General features: G+C 38.5%; 1 protein-coding gene across 9 annotated transcripts in view; it reads left to right on the forward strand.

The window, feature by feature from the left end:
• The first annotated feature begins 1,113 nt into the window (after positions 1-1,113).
• The window catches only part of tbxa2r (thromboxane A2 receptor), a 29,977-nt gene continuing 14,521 nt past the window's right edge, over positions 1,114-16,569 (forward strand). For 3 of the 9 annotated variants that reach the window (XM_067596693.1, XM_067596700.1, XM_067596701.1), the window contains exon 1: positions 14,261-14,506. The gene's annotated coding sequence lies outside the window, so the exon portion shown is untranslated. The other 6 variants (XM_067596695.1, XM_067596694.1, XM_067596698.1 and 3 more) reach the window with 6 other exon arrangements.

A 16,569-nucleotide genomic window follows, 5' to 3' on the forward strand; every position in this document is an offset into this window, starting at 1 on the left:
AAAGCACAACGTCCTCTGTTACAATGACCACATGAACCTCTGTGACACATTTATTATATAATTGTGGCCTTCGTGTTACTGTTGAACTGTGTGAGTGTGGGATTATTTGAGGGCCAGAGGAACATAATGAGCAGCTCTCCAGAAGGCCCACATAGTTATTTTAAAACGACAGTAGCATTATCAGTGTATATGACTTCCAGCTAAGTGGCAGAAAAATTGAGCTGTTGGATTAATGTGAGTGCAGTAATGACTCCGGGGAATTTGGAGCCTAATTGTTTGGTCTGGAAGTTGTTGGGGTTTTTTTTGTTTGGTTGTTTTTTTTGCACATACTGTATATATATCTGTTAAAAAAAAAAAGACAGTAAGAATTTAAAACAGTTTGAACATTGAGCAGGAGAGGTTGGAAGCCAAAAATGACTTATGTGGATACTTCCCCTGTTTAAATATCAATAGTCATACTTAAAGAAAAAGATAAAAACAATGATTGCGTAAACATCAAAGTTTCAAGACTAAGCAGTCATACAAAACTAATAGAAATGTACAGTTTACATAGAAGTTTGTTTGCAAGTTTTGATGTGTTACAGTGAAATCCATGAAGTGTTATAAGTGTTTTTTTAAACAATGATATGACCTTAGTGATGGAAGTAGATTTTTCCAAAGAGATGGTCTTCTGTGTTTTGCTCCAGGATATAGAGCAAAGTAGCCAGAATAGGGAAAGAGAACTGTCATGAAAGGAAAAGTACTCCTCAGTCATCCTATTTAATAAATTATTTTCTTTTCAGTGACTCAGCAAGTAGGATGAAAACTTTTCACCTCAAGAGGCTGTTACTGGCACATTGGTTGATGTAGGGATTCAACCTGTGAAGTTTTGGAAGGTCGTTCTCACCACTAGACTCGTAATTTAAGGCTTGATTTAAAGGTTTGATTCCTACAAACAGCCGGCAGACAGCGGTGTGTTCTATCAGTTTGTCCACTCTGTTATTAAACATCCTTATTGTAATTAAATAAGTTTTCCAGTTCACTGAAACACAGCCTCCTCACCGTGTACAGACGGAATGACTCATGCCTTTCTGCACGAGTAATTGGTCTCTACACTTCTGTTCCAACTTGCCTGCACAGATGGATGGGAATGAGGTGAGAGGAGACCTTCTTTTTCGGCTCTTTTTCAAGGTGCGTTCATGTCTACAAGGGAACCGAAAGAAATCATCTGCAACTCTCTCAGGCATTCCCCAGGGAACAGATTGTCGAATGTATTGTCGCCTCGCTTCAGATCTTTAATAGCAGAACAAAACATATTTGTCGTGTCTGCGCTGCATCTATGGAGACATTTGCCACAGGTATGACCCTCTGGCTGAGTTCAGGCAAAGTTCAGTTAGTTGTTGGGTCGGGCAGCTTTGGTGCTTTGTACTTTTTTTCCACAGCAATTTTACAGCTCATGAGAGTATAAACAAAACAGCTTGCTTGAAGCTGGTGTTCATAGATGGATATCTAGTATCCAGTACCAGCCCATTGTGTGTCCAAACTTTTGACTGGTACTGTATGTCAGCTACAGAAATGGATAGTAGATGGACTGAAAAAAGCGCCATACAGTATATATGTGTGTGTGTTTGTTTTTTCAGAACTTTTTCTCTGTGTGTTTATTTGCTATTGAGCACATCCAAAGATAACAGAGCATTAATCACTTTGCACTGGTGCCTTGGTTTACACTTGTTATGCTAGACATACCTATTCGATGACTGGGAACTGTTGCTGAGAAACTCATCTAGTTTATGACTGAGTGGCATCACTGGAGCCAACAAAGTTGAAAATTCCTTGCTTTTTAGAGAGAAAAACAGACATTAACATGTAAGTGGCTGATCCACATTTTTTTGCACTTTGCCTACATAGGCTGAAATAATATATCTTTAAAGAAGTTAGAAGAGAAACAGTGTGGTTGTATGTGTATCCATGGACTCATGTTGCACAGCTTCAAAATAATGGTTTGAGGTCATCACTGAATACTGATTAAAATGATTTTTTTCTTTACATTCCATGTGAGAATAATGATATTCTTGGTGATTTCTCCCGGACTCTGTTTCTGGACTGTTTGTGTTTTGGGAGGTTTTGCTCTGTGTATATTTTGAATGTGCTCTGGGTTACAAATTGTTTGTGATAACAGCTATTTGTGTTTCTTTGTGTAGTGCCTGTTTTTACTATGACACCAGGGCTCATGTTTTCTTCAGTTTTTATGTCTGCCTTTCTTTGGTTTTATTCTTGGCAGTTTGTAACCTTGTGTTTCTCACGTGTTGCCGTGGTCCTGCTCAGGTTGTGTTCCCCTGCACACCTGTTCAGTGTTTAGTCTCATTAGCCTTGACCTGTTTGTTGCCTGCCACACCCTCATTGTCTTCATTGTTAACCAATCCTGGGGTTTCCCTCCTTTTCCAGTGCCTGCCCCACTCCAGCTGTGTCTTGTTCCTTGTGTATTTATACCTGTCTGTTCCTTCAGTTCTTTGTCAGTTTGTGGTCACTGTACCTTGGTGCTTGCAGCTATCATTTTTTTGCTCCTTGTGTTTCAAGTCAGCCAGTTTTTGTTTTTTTTTTGTTTTTTTGTCATCGTCTGCCAGCGACCAGAGTCTGGTTAAACAATTATTTTCTTCAGTTCCTGTCACCTGCCTGTTGTTTCTGCATTTGGGTCCACTTGCCTGCATAACCGTGACAAGATTAGAATTACTCCTGTGGTCCAGGTAGGGTACATAATTGCCAAGTCACTATAATGTTTGGAGCAATTATGGAAGTCAGGTTGTGTGGAGATAGCCTCCAGGTGTATTCTGTGTGCTTTGTGAATAGATGTCAGATTCAGGTAAGCTTGTATTTGTGGAGAGTAAAGTGTGATATTTAATTTTACAGTTTCTGTTTCCATTCTATGTAATACTGTGTTGGGTGGGATAGATTGGTGCCTAAATTCTTAAATTTGCTTTTGAATGAAGATGATAGTAGTTCTGTCAACCAACTTCCACTCGTCTTTGTATGGGGATAATGTTTTTGTTTTCTACCAGTTTATTCTGAAGTTAAAGTTTTGCTGCAGTGGCTTCTTATAATGATAGTTTTTGATTAAATAAAATACCGTTGCTTGTAGGCTTTTTTTTTAAATGGTAAGTGGACTGTGAGTGAAGTGAACTGACTGAGATTTCTCTTAAGGGACAGAGATGGAGGACACTTTTGGCTGGTCCCTGTGAGCGCTATGAAGTATTTTCAGTTCACTTTGTTAAAGTGGTGTTGGCGTTGGTGATTTGTCTAATCCAAGTGTGAAGATCAAGAGTATTGACATTGAAGTGTCTCTCCACTTAAAATTGTTTTGCTTGTTTATACTTCACTTGGATGTTTGAGTTTCACTGTGCAGAATGCTGTATGTGCAGAATTTGATACTAGAAGGTTGTTTTCACATTTATCTGGGAAAGTATGCAACTTACACAAGTGTGGTGTGGAAACTTGAAGCCTCCAGGGCACAAACACTGAGGCTGGACTTTCCAGTGAAGTAGGAGACATCGTGTGTCCAGCAGTCAAGCTTTTGAAGTGAGCAATATTTGCATATTCTTAGATTCTGGGTTTTTCAATGAGAAATGGATGTCATTTTAGGGATTTTTAATGGGATAATTTGACTTTTTTTGTGTGTGGAAAAAACATATTAGACACAAATTATTATTCCAAGCTGAGTATTTTTTTATATATATCTTACAATATGTCTGGAGGTGATCATTAAGTTTCTGTGGATATACAATGTCTTACATTGCCCTGGAGACTTTCTGTCCAATTAATTGTTAATAACTTTACTAAAATATCCTCCAATTACAAGGAAGAAACTGCATGGTTATGTAGGAGGAGGAAAAAGTAAAGGATCATCTAAATTTGGTCCAGAGGTATTAGCAGTAGTACATGCTGTATACCAAATATGGTAGCTTCAATGGTAATGATTGAGAGTTAGTAAGATTTTGGAATTGTAACGTCAGATGTTTGTGAACCTATAAATCATGAATGTCCCTATACCCACAGCATACTGTATATGGTATGTTTGGTTGTGTGTGTGTGCTGTCATGTAAAAAAAACGAATCAGAGATAGTAAATATAAATGTGTAAGAGTATCTATGTGGGGAAGCAAGATGCAGGAGAGGGACAAAAGTAAAAGATGTTTTAGGTGAGATACAAGATGGGGTGCCAATTGTCCTACTATGGTTGTGCATAATCTTGAGGAAATCAAGGATACAGTGGGTTTAAAGGCACCTAGTGGGTCTGAGTAGGCAAGTTGCAAAGACAACAATAGAACAGAGCAACTCATTTATACTGCGAACAAAATTGTAATGTTAATAGGGACTGCAGTTCTTCTGTCTTTTTTTTTTTTTTTTTTTTCTCCCAAATGAGTCCTCTGTTCTGTAAAATTACTCATTTCTATCTCCTCAGTCTTTCTAACTCATCGCTTCAGAGCTAGCAGTGTTGAGGTGGTACTCGTTACATCACACCCAACAGTTCAGTCAAATGTACAGGAAGCTTTAACACTAAGCCACCGCCACCCAGCACTAAGCTGGGTGTGTAACTTCTGTAGTTGGAGTTTACATTTCAGCCAGATGATTCAGGTCTTATTCCGATTGGCTTTGGGTGGAAGTAGGGGCCACACCACATCAGTCGGAGTAGGTGGTCATTGATGCCAATTTTATGTAAATAGCTTCCAAAACAGCCTGCTGGAGGACAGAGGGCTGTAAGGAAAGATTGATTTAGAGAAATCTAAATAATCATCGGTAAATAAAACATCAGATATGTTCAAAATAGACTATAGTATTTATAAAAAAAAAGAGTCAAAAGGCCATGATACCAAATCTTTAAATAGACCTTTCAAACTGAATATCTACAAGAATGGTCTCAAATCAACCACTCATGCAATTGGGCACAAGAGGGTTAAAGAAATTAAATATTGTAATTAAACACCACCTCAATATATCTTAGAATGTATTGTATGACTTGTCTCTATAAAATGAATGGCAAATCATTTGCCACCACACATTATTCATTTAACATGACAGTTAATCTCCTGATGTTTAAAAGGCCTTGTTTTTTTTTTTTTTTTATAAAAATATTTGTAAAATCATTTGTCTCCTGATTTTTAGTGTGAAATGTGAGATGCTTATTTCCAAAGTCTGAAACGAGACATCAAAAGAGTTCTCAAGGCATTTCACTCAAACCCACAAATGTTCACCTCATGGTGGCACTACCAGAAATGTCAGGGGATCAACAAAGTTGGGAAAATGGCAATCCATCCAGTAGTTAAGATATTTCAGCTCAGGCCAAAGTAAGTAGCGTTCCTACCAGCTGGCAGACTGACATTGCTATCTCTAAAGCCATGCCAATAGCATGACTAAAATATCCCTGATGATCATACTTATTTTTGGTTTGTGCTTGAGACTTCAGATATTTAACAGAAATAATGCAATACAAACTAGAAGTGTGCAGTTTGAAAGAAGGAAACATTTAGGAGGCAGCTAGGGAGGTCTACTTAAAGATGCTAATTAGTTGCATTTTGAGAATTGTAAGATATTTTGTGGAGTTTGACCCATACTAGAAAGAAAGTCAGGAGAATGGAAGTGCATGTACCCTTTTAATGCTCCTTGTGTCTGCACCTCAGCCACTTTTTCAACACATCACCATATATTTTATTACATATACACTTCCTAACACATGACAAAAACATATATAAACAACACTGTATTGTCTTTAAAATCATATGTGGGTCTAGTGTCTCCCTGATCCCACTCCATATAACCTTTAACCTCCACTGCTGTGCTTCAGAAACCACATCTGGCTTGCCAACAAGCTCTTGAGTGGCAACCTAAAGACATTAGTACCTGACCCTTGATGCAATTGGCTGCAAAATGGACCAGTTTGGAGTTAAACTAAGCGGAACCTGTCTGTTTGTTCTCAGCAGCTGGACACTTCATTTTAGAGGCAGGGGGAACAACAAGGTCACTATAAACAGTGATGCTGTGAAAATTGCCTTGTTGTTGTTGTTGACATCATTCTTGTGGCTATTCATGGTCAACTTTTTTTTTTTTTTTTTTTTTTTTTTTAAAAACATGAGCAAGTTCTCCAGTTTGCATGCTCCAGTAACTATTTCTGTCTCAGTTCAGACAGAAATGGGGAGACAAAAAAGGAAAGACAAGGAGGAAGTCTTTGCTTGGACTTGGTATCAGGCCAATTGTGTACACATGGATACACAAAATCCCAGCACCTGACCATGTCTAAGCAGGCATACATCATAGTTTTGGAAAAGTTCCATTTCCTCTCTATGCACAAAAACACTGATTCAGATTTTTCCACTGGAGAGGGTTTTTCAGCACCACATTTGTGTGTTAAACAGATGTGACTACAGATGTAGCTGGTTAGTATTAATGTATCAGCAGTCATAAACATCAAAGCAAATAGTAGTCTGTCACCTAAGCACCATAAAGCTTTCAATCATAGTCAATACATTAGATACGTATACATAATAGTGAGGAAAAAGGTGCGTTTGCTCTGCTATTTGCTTCAATTTCATGTCTGTAATCTTAGCTTTACTCTGCACTGCATCTGTCTTCTCTCAAAAGTCACATATCCAGTGTATAAAGCCCAAAGGATTGCTTAAGTGTAATAAATTATGCTTATTCGGACACCCACTATTTCATTCCTTATCTCAAACCCTTTCATCTACCACATGGGGAGAAGAGGGAATATCAGCACTGCTCTTGTAGGAGGAAAACATGCTCCCAGCCCTAAAGCTAGGCCATAGCTTGGTAAAGTCAATGCATCCACTGTGTTATGCACTGGTGCTTCAGATTGTGTGCTGTATCCTATGTAATCTGATTTCTGGAAAAGTTTTAGGCTGTTTCTTTTTCTGTTTTTAATCATACAAACAAGTAAAATATCTAATTTGTGTGTACAATATAAGGAATACATTTAAAGAAGGAAAACGCATACAATCAAATCGATAAACAGACATAGATTATATTGCATTGTACAGGGTACATAGGTTGACCAATAAATGGGTAACAGTGTATATCACACTTCCATGAGATCTGCACATGAGAGCAATATGTATTATGTATGTGTGATGTACCAGATTGCTTATGTTGTGTTGGTATTACCAAACTTTGTTAACTTATGGATCTGGGCCCAGAATTATCATGGGTCCCAGGACATTGGTGTTCACTGTCCCAAATTTTCACGATGATTCATATTGTTTGAAGATTTAGCCATAAAAGTCAAAGATATGATCCTATCCCTAAAGGGCGACACATACCAAAAGCATATCTTGCACTTTAAAACACATGCACCTGTTTTTCCTAGTAAGTCCACACACCAGCAGCATCTTTAACACATCAGGATGCACCACTGTCTTATTTCCCAGTGCCAACATGCATCTGTGCATAAGGAAAGTAGCAATTTTATGACATTCAAACCCCAGATGGGCACATCCTGGCTTCTGTACGTTCTTCTGTCTGCATGACGTATCCAGTGTACACTTTTGAGATTGAATTTGAGACAGGATACAAAATTAAGGCTTTAAAATTTTGTGATCCTCAGATCCAAAGACAGGGAGCTCCATAGCTGAGGGGCCTGCACAGTGGAGTCACCCTAAGTGATGAAGGGAGATTTGGGATTTGTACATTGGCTCTACCAGAGCATCCCATGCAGTATCAATCAGGGCCATGGGTGGTTAAATCTATTATGTTAATGGGCGCTGGGCCTTTTAAGAGCCTAAAAACCTTTAAAAACAACTCTGAGATTCCCAAGAAATCAGTGAACAGCAGTATTGATAGGTGTAACATGGTTTTGGCTTTTGCTCTCTGTGTTGGGTGTGCCAGAAGGCTGCCGAAATTGGAAGTAAGATTGCTCAAAGTGCTGGCAATGAATATTTGATATTGACGCCATACTTAATCACTTCTTGTTTACATTTTTATAATTTGCAGACTCTCTCTAGTTGTCCCCAGTGGATATGACCCGTCTTATTCCCAGGCTCTTAACAGGGACAACCGCTGAGACTGCTGGTGCTTGTGAGGCTATCTAAACTGTGAGTCTTCTGCTGTTTGTTCCAGTGCCCATATTATTCCCAGGCTCTTAACAGGGACAACCGCTGAGACTGCTGGTGCTTGTGAGGCTATCTAAACTGTGAGTCTTCTGCTGTTTAGATTGTAGATGGGATAGCATTTAAATAAGGAGTGCTTGTCATTTTGTGGTACAGATGTATTGTTGACTGCGGTTTATCGCTTCCCACACTTCTTTCACCACACCATTGACAGAATGGAAAAGAGTATACTTAAATCTGCGCAAGAATCTTTTTAATTAGCGAGCTTTCGGTCAGAGACCTTCTTCAAGGCATGACATGACACTCATGCCTTGAAGGTCTCTGACTGAAAGCTCACTGATTAAATAGATTCTTGTGCAGATTTGAGTGCGCAGATGCTTTTTCATGCAGTTTGGTGTTTTTTCTTTTTTTTTTTTTCTTTTTCTTTTTTTTAACTCCAGCACCTCAGCTATGTCTGATACCAGGTGAATGGTGTATTTTTCTCAATTTTTGATTTCACCACAATTGACAAAATGGAAGATAATGACATAAATAGTCTATTTGCTTCCTTTTAATTTGTGTGTCTGTACCTGGCAACCTCACTGTAAACGACAACACTACGCCCAACTGTTGTTCAACAAGAAATAGTTACATACAGGGCTAGAAATTAACTTTTTGGTTAGTTAACTGGTTCTGATGGACTCCAGAATCTAGTGTCAATCTGGGCACTGCTTAGGAACCTTGGCTGCGACCCCCAGAGGTGTCGCCCCTATTGGTTCGGGTGTCTTTTAACCGTTTACAAGTACTGCCACAGAGGTTCGAGTTACTAGGACTTCCACGGCTGCCTCCTGCCTACTCTGTAGGTTATCAGTTTTTGTCAAGGCCTTACGCATGTGTGGAAGCACACCATGTAATTAAGGTCTACAAACTACCAGTGTCTCAAATCACTGTGCATAACAATAACATTAAACCACAGCAATTAATATTATCAGTGTGTAAATCAGTATGTGTTTAGAGGTCTCTCTTCCTCCTAGGAGATGTTAGTATCTGACAGAGAAACAGAGCTCAGAGGGACTTTAATCTCTCACCCTAGACTTGTCCTTGTCTCTGGTTCCTGCCCTAACATTCATAGGCTGCACCCTCTCTTGAGAGTACAAATTACAACATGTTAACATTTTAGAGTATTGTTAAGAAACAAGGGGCTTTTTCTGTGTCTCAGCCAAGGGAGCCTTCGGACAAGACCAGTAAGATTGGTCCAAATAAAATGTCTTGTCTTTTCAGCAGATCCAATGGATCTACTTAAGTAGAACTTGGGTAGAATATACGATATTCTAAAAAGGAGCTTGACTATGAAAAATACAAAGTCAAAACAAATCTGAAAATCCACAAAATCTGCCTTCCTTTCTTACAAAAGATTTTATACTCCTAAATAATGGGAGGTCTTCTTTAATCTCATCCTATCAGCAGAGTACACAAAGTATAAGAAATTATCAAATGGTAAAAAAGGGATTATAAAAGTAAAAAGGGTTATCAAAAACGGTATCTTAAAACACATTATCAAAACAGTACTTAAAATTTTTTTAGAAAAAGTTAGCAGCCAATCAGAATTTCCACCAGCCATAATGTTTTTCTTGAAATAAACCAGATTGAGAGCCACTCAATTTAAACAAAAGTATTAGTCAAAATAAAAGAGATAGCATAATAAATCTCTGACAGCCTCCACCTTGAAATTATTTGTTCCAACCACAAAATGGTTCGTCTTGTATTTTCTAGACGTGTAGATCCAGCAATCCTGACATTTTTCTGGACCAAATCCATGTCACTTACAACCTGGCCACCATTTGGCATTAAATGTCATCATCTCATCCCCCGCACCCATCCCCTTTGTTTTCATTTTTATACTCAGCCTTCCTATTTTGGGTTTTTTGCCCCAGTCAAAAATCTCCACATTCTTAAAAAACTAACTTGGCAAACTCATCATCCCATGGGAGACACATTGGCAGCCACTTCTACTGCAAAACACCAAAATCCACCCTAACTATTAAGTAAATCTGCCTATTAATTTGTCATCCCACAACATACGATATGTAATGCAGCCAATACAATCTGAATTTAAAAACAGGCTTACCTTAATACTGGGATGAGCAGAGGCATGCGTTTCCTTGACTTTCTTCATGTTATATTTGTAACTTGTAGTTGCAATCCTTGAGAATTATGTGTATTGGCTGCCTTATCATAATTAGGGAAGGGTAGGATTTTATCAATACTACTACTCCTAAAATATAAAATAGATCATCATCTGAGTTATCAGTACAGATAATAAGAATAATTGTACAAAATAATTTAAAAAAAAAGAAATGTAAGGAATGCACAACTGGTATTGTACATAAAGTCAATATGTCAACCTGTCCTAAAGCACCAAAGTCCAAAATGTATGTACCGGCACATTGTGACACATGTTTACCCACACATACATATACCTAATGTACCTATGTGCACATGACTATATGCATATGTGTGCATATACACCCCCCCAAACATCAATCATATAGCCAATATTCTAGTCCAATGGGATGGATCGCATTGTTTTGAAGTGAGAGATGAGAGGCTGCCCGTGTTCGTAAAAAATTTCCAGTTGTGCCCCAGACAGCATATTTTATCTTTTCCAATTTCAGAAATGGCATTAATCCCGCAACCAGGATGTATTTGAGGGGGGTGAGTGATTTTTTTTTTTTTTTTTTTTTTTTTTTTCCCATGAGGAGAATTTGACAACAGGCAATTAAAAAGACAAAAGAGATTACATTAGTTTGTTTAGCAGTCCCTCCTCCTCAGGGACACCGAAGATGGTGATCTGTGGTGATTGGTCCAGAGTCAGTTCCAGTATCTCTGACATAAGATCAAAGAAAGACCTCCAGTATTCTGCCAAGCTCGGGCATGACCAGAACATATGAGTCAAGTCTGCTGATGCCTGAGAACATCTGTCACAAATATCAAAGGTTTGGGTAAATCTTCGCTAATCTAGCTTTACTAAGATGGATACTATGACGTACTTTGAACTGAATGAGGCTAAGCCTCGCACATGAGGATCACTTTATTGCATGTAATGCATCATCCCGCCATTCATCAGATAAGGTGATACTGAGCTCAGTCTCCGAGCCTGTCTTGATCTTATGTAGAGCAGAGGGAGTCGCAGCTAATAAAAGATTGTATATGAAGGACATATGACCTTTTGACGAGTCAGTAACTGCAAGGAGATGCAGAAATTTGCTGCAGAAATGCTGAGGTGTTAGATTTGGCAAAGTTATGAATTTGGCAATACCTAAACAAAGAGTGCTGAAGGTTGAATGTGGAGCATAATTGTATAAAGCTAGCAAACAGGCCATCAACATAAAGGTCCCCCAGGCAGGATAGGCCTTGTCTGCACCAAATGGCAAATCTTGATTGGTCTTGACTGGTTGAAAGAGTTGATTGTTGTAGATGGGGGCAGAGAAAGCCAGCCGAACTGTTGCCTAATTTGTTGCCAAATTTTCAAAGTGGTAATGGCAATTGCTCTTAAAGCTAATAAGTTGTTTTCAGGTATTGAAAGAGGTGAAGCACAAAGCATCCTTGTATGCAGATGACCTGCTCCTTTATGTTTTCATATCCAATGGGCTCCATAACACATATTTTAGCTACTCTTGAATCCTTTGGCACCTTCTCTGGGTACAAGTTAAACATACAGAGAAGCAAATGCTTTCCTATTAATCAGTTGGCCCAGAAAATACCCCAAACTAGTATTCCCTTCAAATGATCTAGCACCAAGAAAAGTTTACAGTCCTAACAACAAAATTGAAAACTGATCGACAGAGATGGAACAACCTACCCCTCTCTCTAGCAGGTAGAACACTTTTTTTCGTCAACTGGACTCAATAATTTCAAATTTTATATGGGAGGATAAAACCCCAAGCAGCTAAGTTTATAATTCTCTGCTCCAGAGTGGGAGGTTACAGGGGGGACTCAGTCTACCAAATTTTCAATCATATTACTGGACCGCTGACGTGCACAAATTTGCACCCTGGACTTCAGACACAGATAATAATTGGATTCATCTAGAAGCTAACTCTTCATTCCTCATCCCTAAAAGCCCTGGTATATAGCAGTCTCCCATTTAAACCCAGACAGCATTCCTCTAACCCCATAGTTATTACCACTTTGATAATACTACTTATCAGTCCAGTGCTCAGTATAGATACTGTTATGGGTTCTTTTTCATTACTTAAGAATTGCATTTTCAAAATGAATAAATTCAGAACAGGATTAGAAGTGATTTATATTTTAAATATTACTAAATATTTTTTGTAGAGCCACAAAGTCACCTATATAAACTCATATGTGCCTGGAAGCAAATCTAAAATGTCAATAAAATATTTCTGAGATCAAAATACTGAGTGAAGTCAGAAAGAATGAAGAACACGGACATCCTCTGTCCTTCAGGAGGAGGGGTTGCTGTCTCGGCCAGCAGCAGCTAAGTTTACAAGAACTTGCAATATTTTAATACACATTACAAACTAAGCTTAACAGTTAGGTTACATACAGACAGCTCTGGTTCTAGATTGTTCATAACAATTTGCTATGATCTTAACCAGCGCTCCGTGGTTGTGTAAAACATACCGGTGGTGGATGATATACAAAGCAGTTGAAAAATGAAAATATGTGCTGGAAAAAAAGTTGAGGTCAATTCAACTTTGATTTGTAGCACGTCACGCAGTGACAAGTGTCGGGCATCAGTTTGTAGCTTCATGTCACCGGTTTCCATTGAAAATGATTTGTAGCCTGTTGCTTTGTTGCCGGTAGTCTCAACACACAGTTACAGTAACAAGCATAATTGTAGTCAACTCGAGTAAAACATTATCTTCACTTCACCTTGTTCACTGTCTCCACTTCTCTGCTCTGCTATCTGCTCTGCGTGTGTGTGTAGGAGCTGAGCCCTGCCTGTCAAACACGGACACAGAAAGCAGAGAAGAGGACAGAGAGGCTGCAGCCCTACCATAAGTTACACTAAAATGTAGGCTATAACGCTTCAGTTTGCATACTTGCACAGTCAATTCTACCATATGCTACCTCCAAGCCAGTGAGTGTATTACACATCACAACATAGTGTTCATGGGAAATGTAGGATAAGGACTAAGGAAAAGGAAGATTGTTTCTGCAGCCTGCTTCAATCAAATGTAGTGATATTTAGAGCTTGATTCATCACTAGCCAAGTTGGCTAGTAACTTTACAATGTTACCCCCTATAGTTAATTTTCGCCTGCAGTTGGCAGGTGTTAATTTCCAGCTCTGGTTACATATATAGTTTTTGAACTACTACTAACTGTAGCCGTTTTCTCCCTGCTTCCAGTCATTATGCTGGGCTAAGCTAATACTTAATCTGTACTTAATGCAAGACTTGAGGGTGGTGCTGATCTTTTCATCTACGTCTCAGAAAGAAAGGAAATCATCATATTAACCAAAATGTTGGACAATTATTTAGGACTGTTTACTTAATGATTACTGATGCACGTATTGCTAACAGTCTACTCAATGTATCTGTGGGACAGTGCATAAGCATCAGCCAAGAAAACAGCAGTTATATAGCTTTTATCATCATTACTCTTGTTCCTACCTTTCTCTTTTACTTTCATTTCTGCTGTGCTCTTGTAGATCCTCTTTGTAACTGATTCAAAGGTCTGTGCTTTTGGCAGCCATGATCCACATCTGCACAGCATATGTCTTCCTAAAGAGGTTATGTGAGCTGAATTAAGGTCTGATTCTATATTCTCAACATCTGTTGATGGCATGACCAACTTTTCCCACTGTGTCTTGAATCTAATAGTGTATCCTCAAATGAGGATGATTACTCCAATGTGTTAATGTCTCATGTCAACCAAAGTCTTGCCACATTGATTTTCACTAGAAATATAGACTGCTTTTTCACTGGTATACCCTTCTTTTCTTTAATTATAATGCCAACTGCTGTAGCTCCACTTATCCTTACATGTTTAGTGTATTGACATATCATCTTTACAACTTTACTCAACTTTACTGTCAGTTATTCTGAATTCCTGCTAAATTCCTGTGGAGTGTCGACCCAGCGCCCTTCCCCCTCTGTCTTCCGGGGAGGGGTGAGGGGAGCAAAAGGAAGCACGACTGGAGGGGGAGAGATGAGTGTCTCAACTGCTGCAAGAGAGGACACAGCAGGGGAAAGGGAGTGGAGATGTCTGGGGGTTATTATTAAAAGCCTGCTGTACTTTTTCTCTTTTTTTTCCACCAGAGAGGACTTGGTTACCTGTTTCCCTACTTTTTCCTGTGATTATTGTAGGTTTTGTCATCATTATTATTACAAGAGCAGAGAGATGGTCTGGATGGAGCAGTACAAACTTTCCAGCTGAGAGTTAATTTGGTCCTTGAAAGCTCTGTAATGGTAAGAAATATCTTCATTACTTAAACTTCCATAGCATTTGTCAATAGCATGTTGTTTCTAATTATATACACTTCACATCCACATGGAGAAAAACGAAAGCTTAAACTTCAGAGGAACAGTGGGTATCATGAATGAGTTTACCTAGTAACCATAGCAACTTTGGCTGTGATATTTTTTTTATCAACCTACCCTACCCTTGTACATTTATTATAATAATTTATATATATATATATAGTATATCATGATAAATAGGAGTTTTATATTACACTCATTTGTAAGGGCACCCAGTAGAAGTTACATATTGTCAGCTTTAACTAATTGTTTGGTTTCATTTTGTTGCTATCATTTTGTAAATGTTTTAAATGTTAACTTCTCGTCTTCATAATTTCCTGATTGTTAATTGTAAGTATGGATATACTGAGGCCTGTTCAAAGGAAGATGCAGTAAATCAGCTCAGAACTAATTAAATGTGGACAAACACAGACTTGTGATTGCTATTATGTAATAACAGAACATTGTTTCACCATTTTAGAGTAATCATTCAAACTCTACCAAGCTCAAGAACATGTCTATGCCAAATGTTCTTCAACTAAATATTGAAACCACATGAAACCCACATTGGCCAATGTTCAGGAATCAGTTCTGTCTGTACATATCAACTGTTCAATCAGCTTGAACCTTTGACCCCAGACTTTTGGAAAGGTTTGTTTTCACACAGTTGCAGAGGGTACCTCCCTAACTCTGAAAGTCAGAAAGGACAGCAGCACAGTGTCAGGGTGTTGGCCACTGCTTTGTGACCCATACAACTGGTGTAGCATAAAACTTGAAAAATTAATTTAGGTTAGGCTGAATCAAATAGACTTCCAATCCAGGCTGTTTGACCTGGCGTATTTCTACCTAGATGTGTCTGTAAAAATGTACACCTGCCTACTTGTCAGCATCAAATACAACTTTGCAGCATTTTTTGTATGATCAGACAGCAGGGATAGTTGGTTGCTGCAGCTGTGCAACTCTCATTTCTCTATATCTTTGGATAAACGTGAAATTATGAATGTTAAATTAATCAGGCATAAACCCCTAGAGTCCACACTTTCTCCACAGGAACTGAAAGTTACTATCACAGAAAATCAAGTCACAAAAATGAATTAAACTACAAGTTTAATGTGTAATGAGGCCACATACTGATTTCCAGAGGCAAAGTTGAAGAAAAGGACAAAAGGTTCTTTTGCAGCATAGCACAGCATATACTGAACTGGTTACATGTCTCCTGACATCTGTAAGACTACAGATATCATACAGCACAAACCAGTTATATTACACCAGTTATATTCTGGCTCTTTCTTAACTAAGTTAAACCAAGAGGCTGGGATGTCTGTGTTTCATTTGTTTACTTCATGGAGAGCATGAACCCAGAATCACTTTAATCGTTCATTGATATCAGTGCAGACCCTCAGATTCCTTTGAGTTGATCATCTTCATCTTCTTCTTGTTTTTATGATCTCCCATAATATTTATTCCTCAGTGTAATGCACTTGTGTTTAAGAGGTTTGTAGTATGAACATGGCAAATAGAGCCTCATAGCCCCAATACTAATCGACTGGGTGTTGTTTGGACAGCAGATTATTCCAGAGTCAGCCCTTGCTCACAAGAAAAACAGTATAGGTCTAAAGTTCAGGCCGGCAAAAATGACCTATAGTTACATTTACGCCATCCAGCAGCATCCAGCAGTGGGTGGCTAGATGGTTACATGGAAAAAGTGGACTTTACTGCAGGAGACCACAGTTCGTAGGTGTAAACAATAGGTGTTTTTTTGGGGGGTTTTTTTGCTGGCTGAATTTTAGACCTATACTATTGATTATGAGAATGTGTTGTCCAGAGTACAAGTACTGCATATTTCTTAACACAAACATCATTTGAAGGGACTTGTTTCATGGAAGTTTTTCTTTTAAAGACTCTTTTGGACCATATACCTACTGCACAATTTAAGTTTCTGTAGTTTCTCAGTAATTTGAATAGGCAACCATTTGCCCGCCTCAGTGACACAATTTTAAATATGACATATT

This window comes from Thunnus thynnus, chromosome 8 (assembly GCF_963924715.1).
Source record: "Thunnus thynnus chromosome 8, fThuThy2.1, whole genome shotgun sequence".
NCBI classification, from domain to species: Eukaryota; Metazoa; Chordata; class Actinopteri; order Scombriformes; family Scombridae; genus Thunnus; species Thunnus thynnus.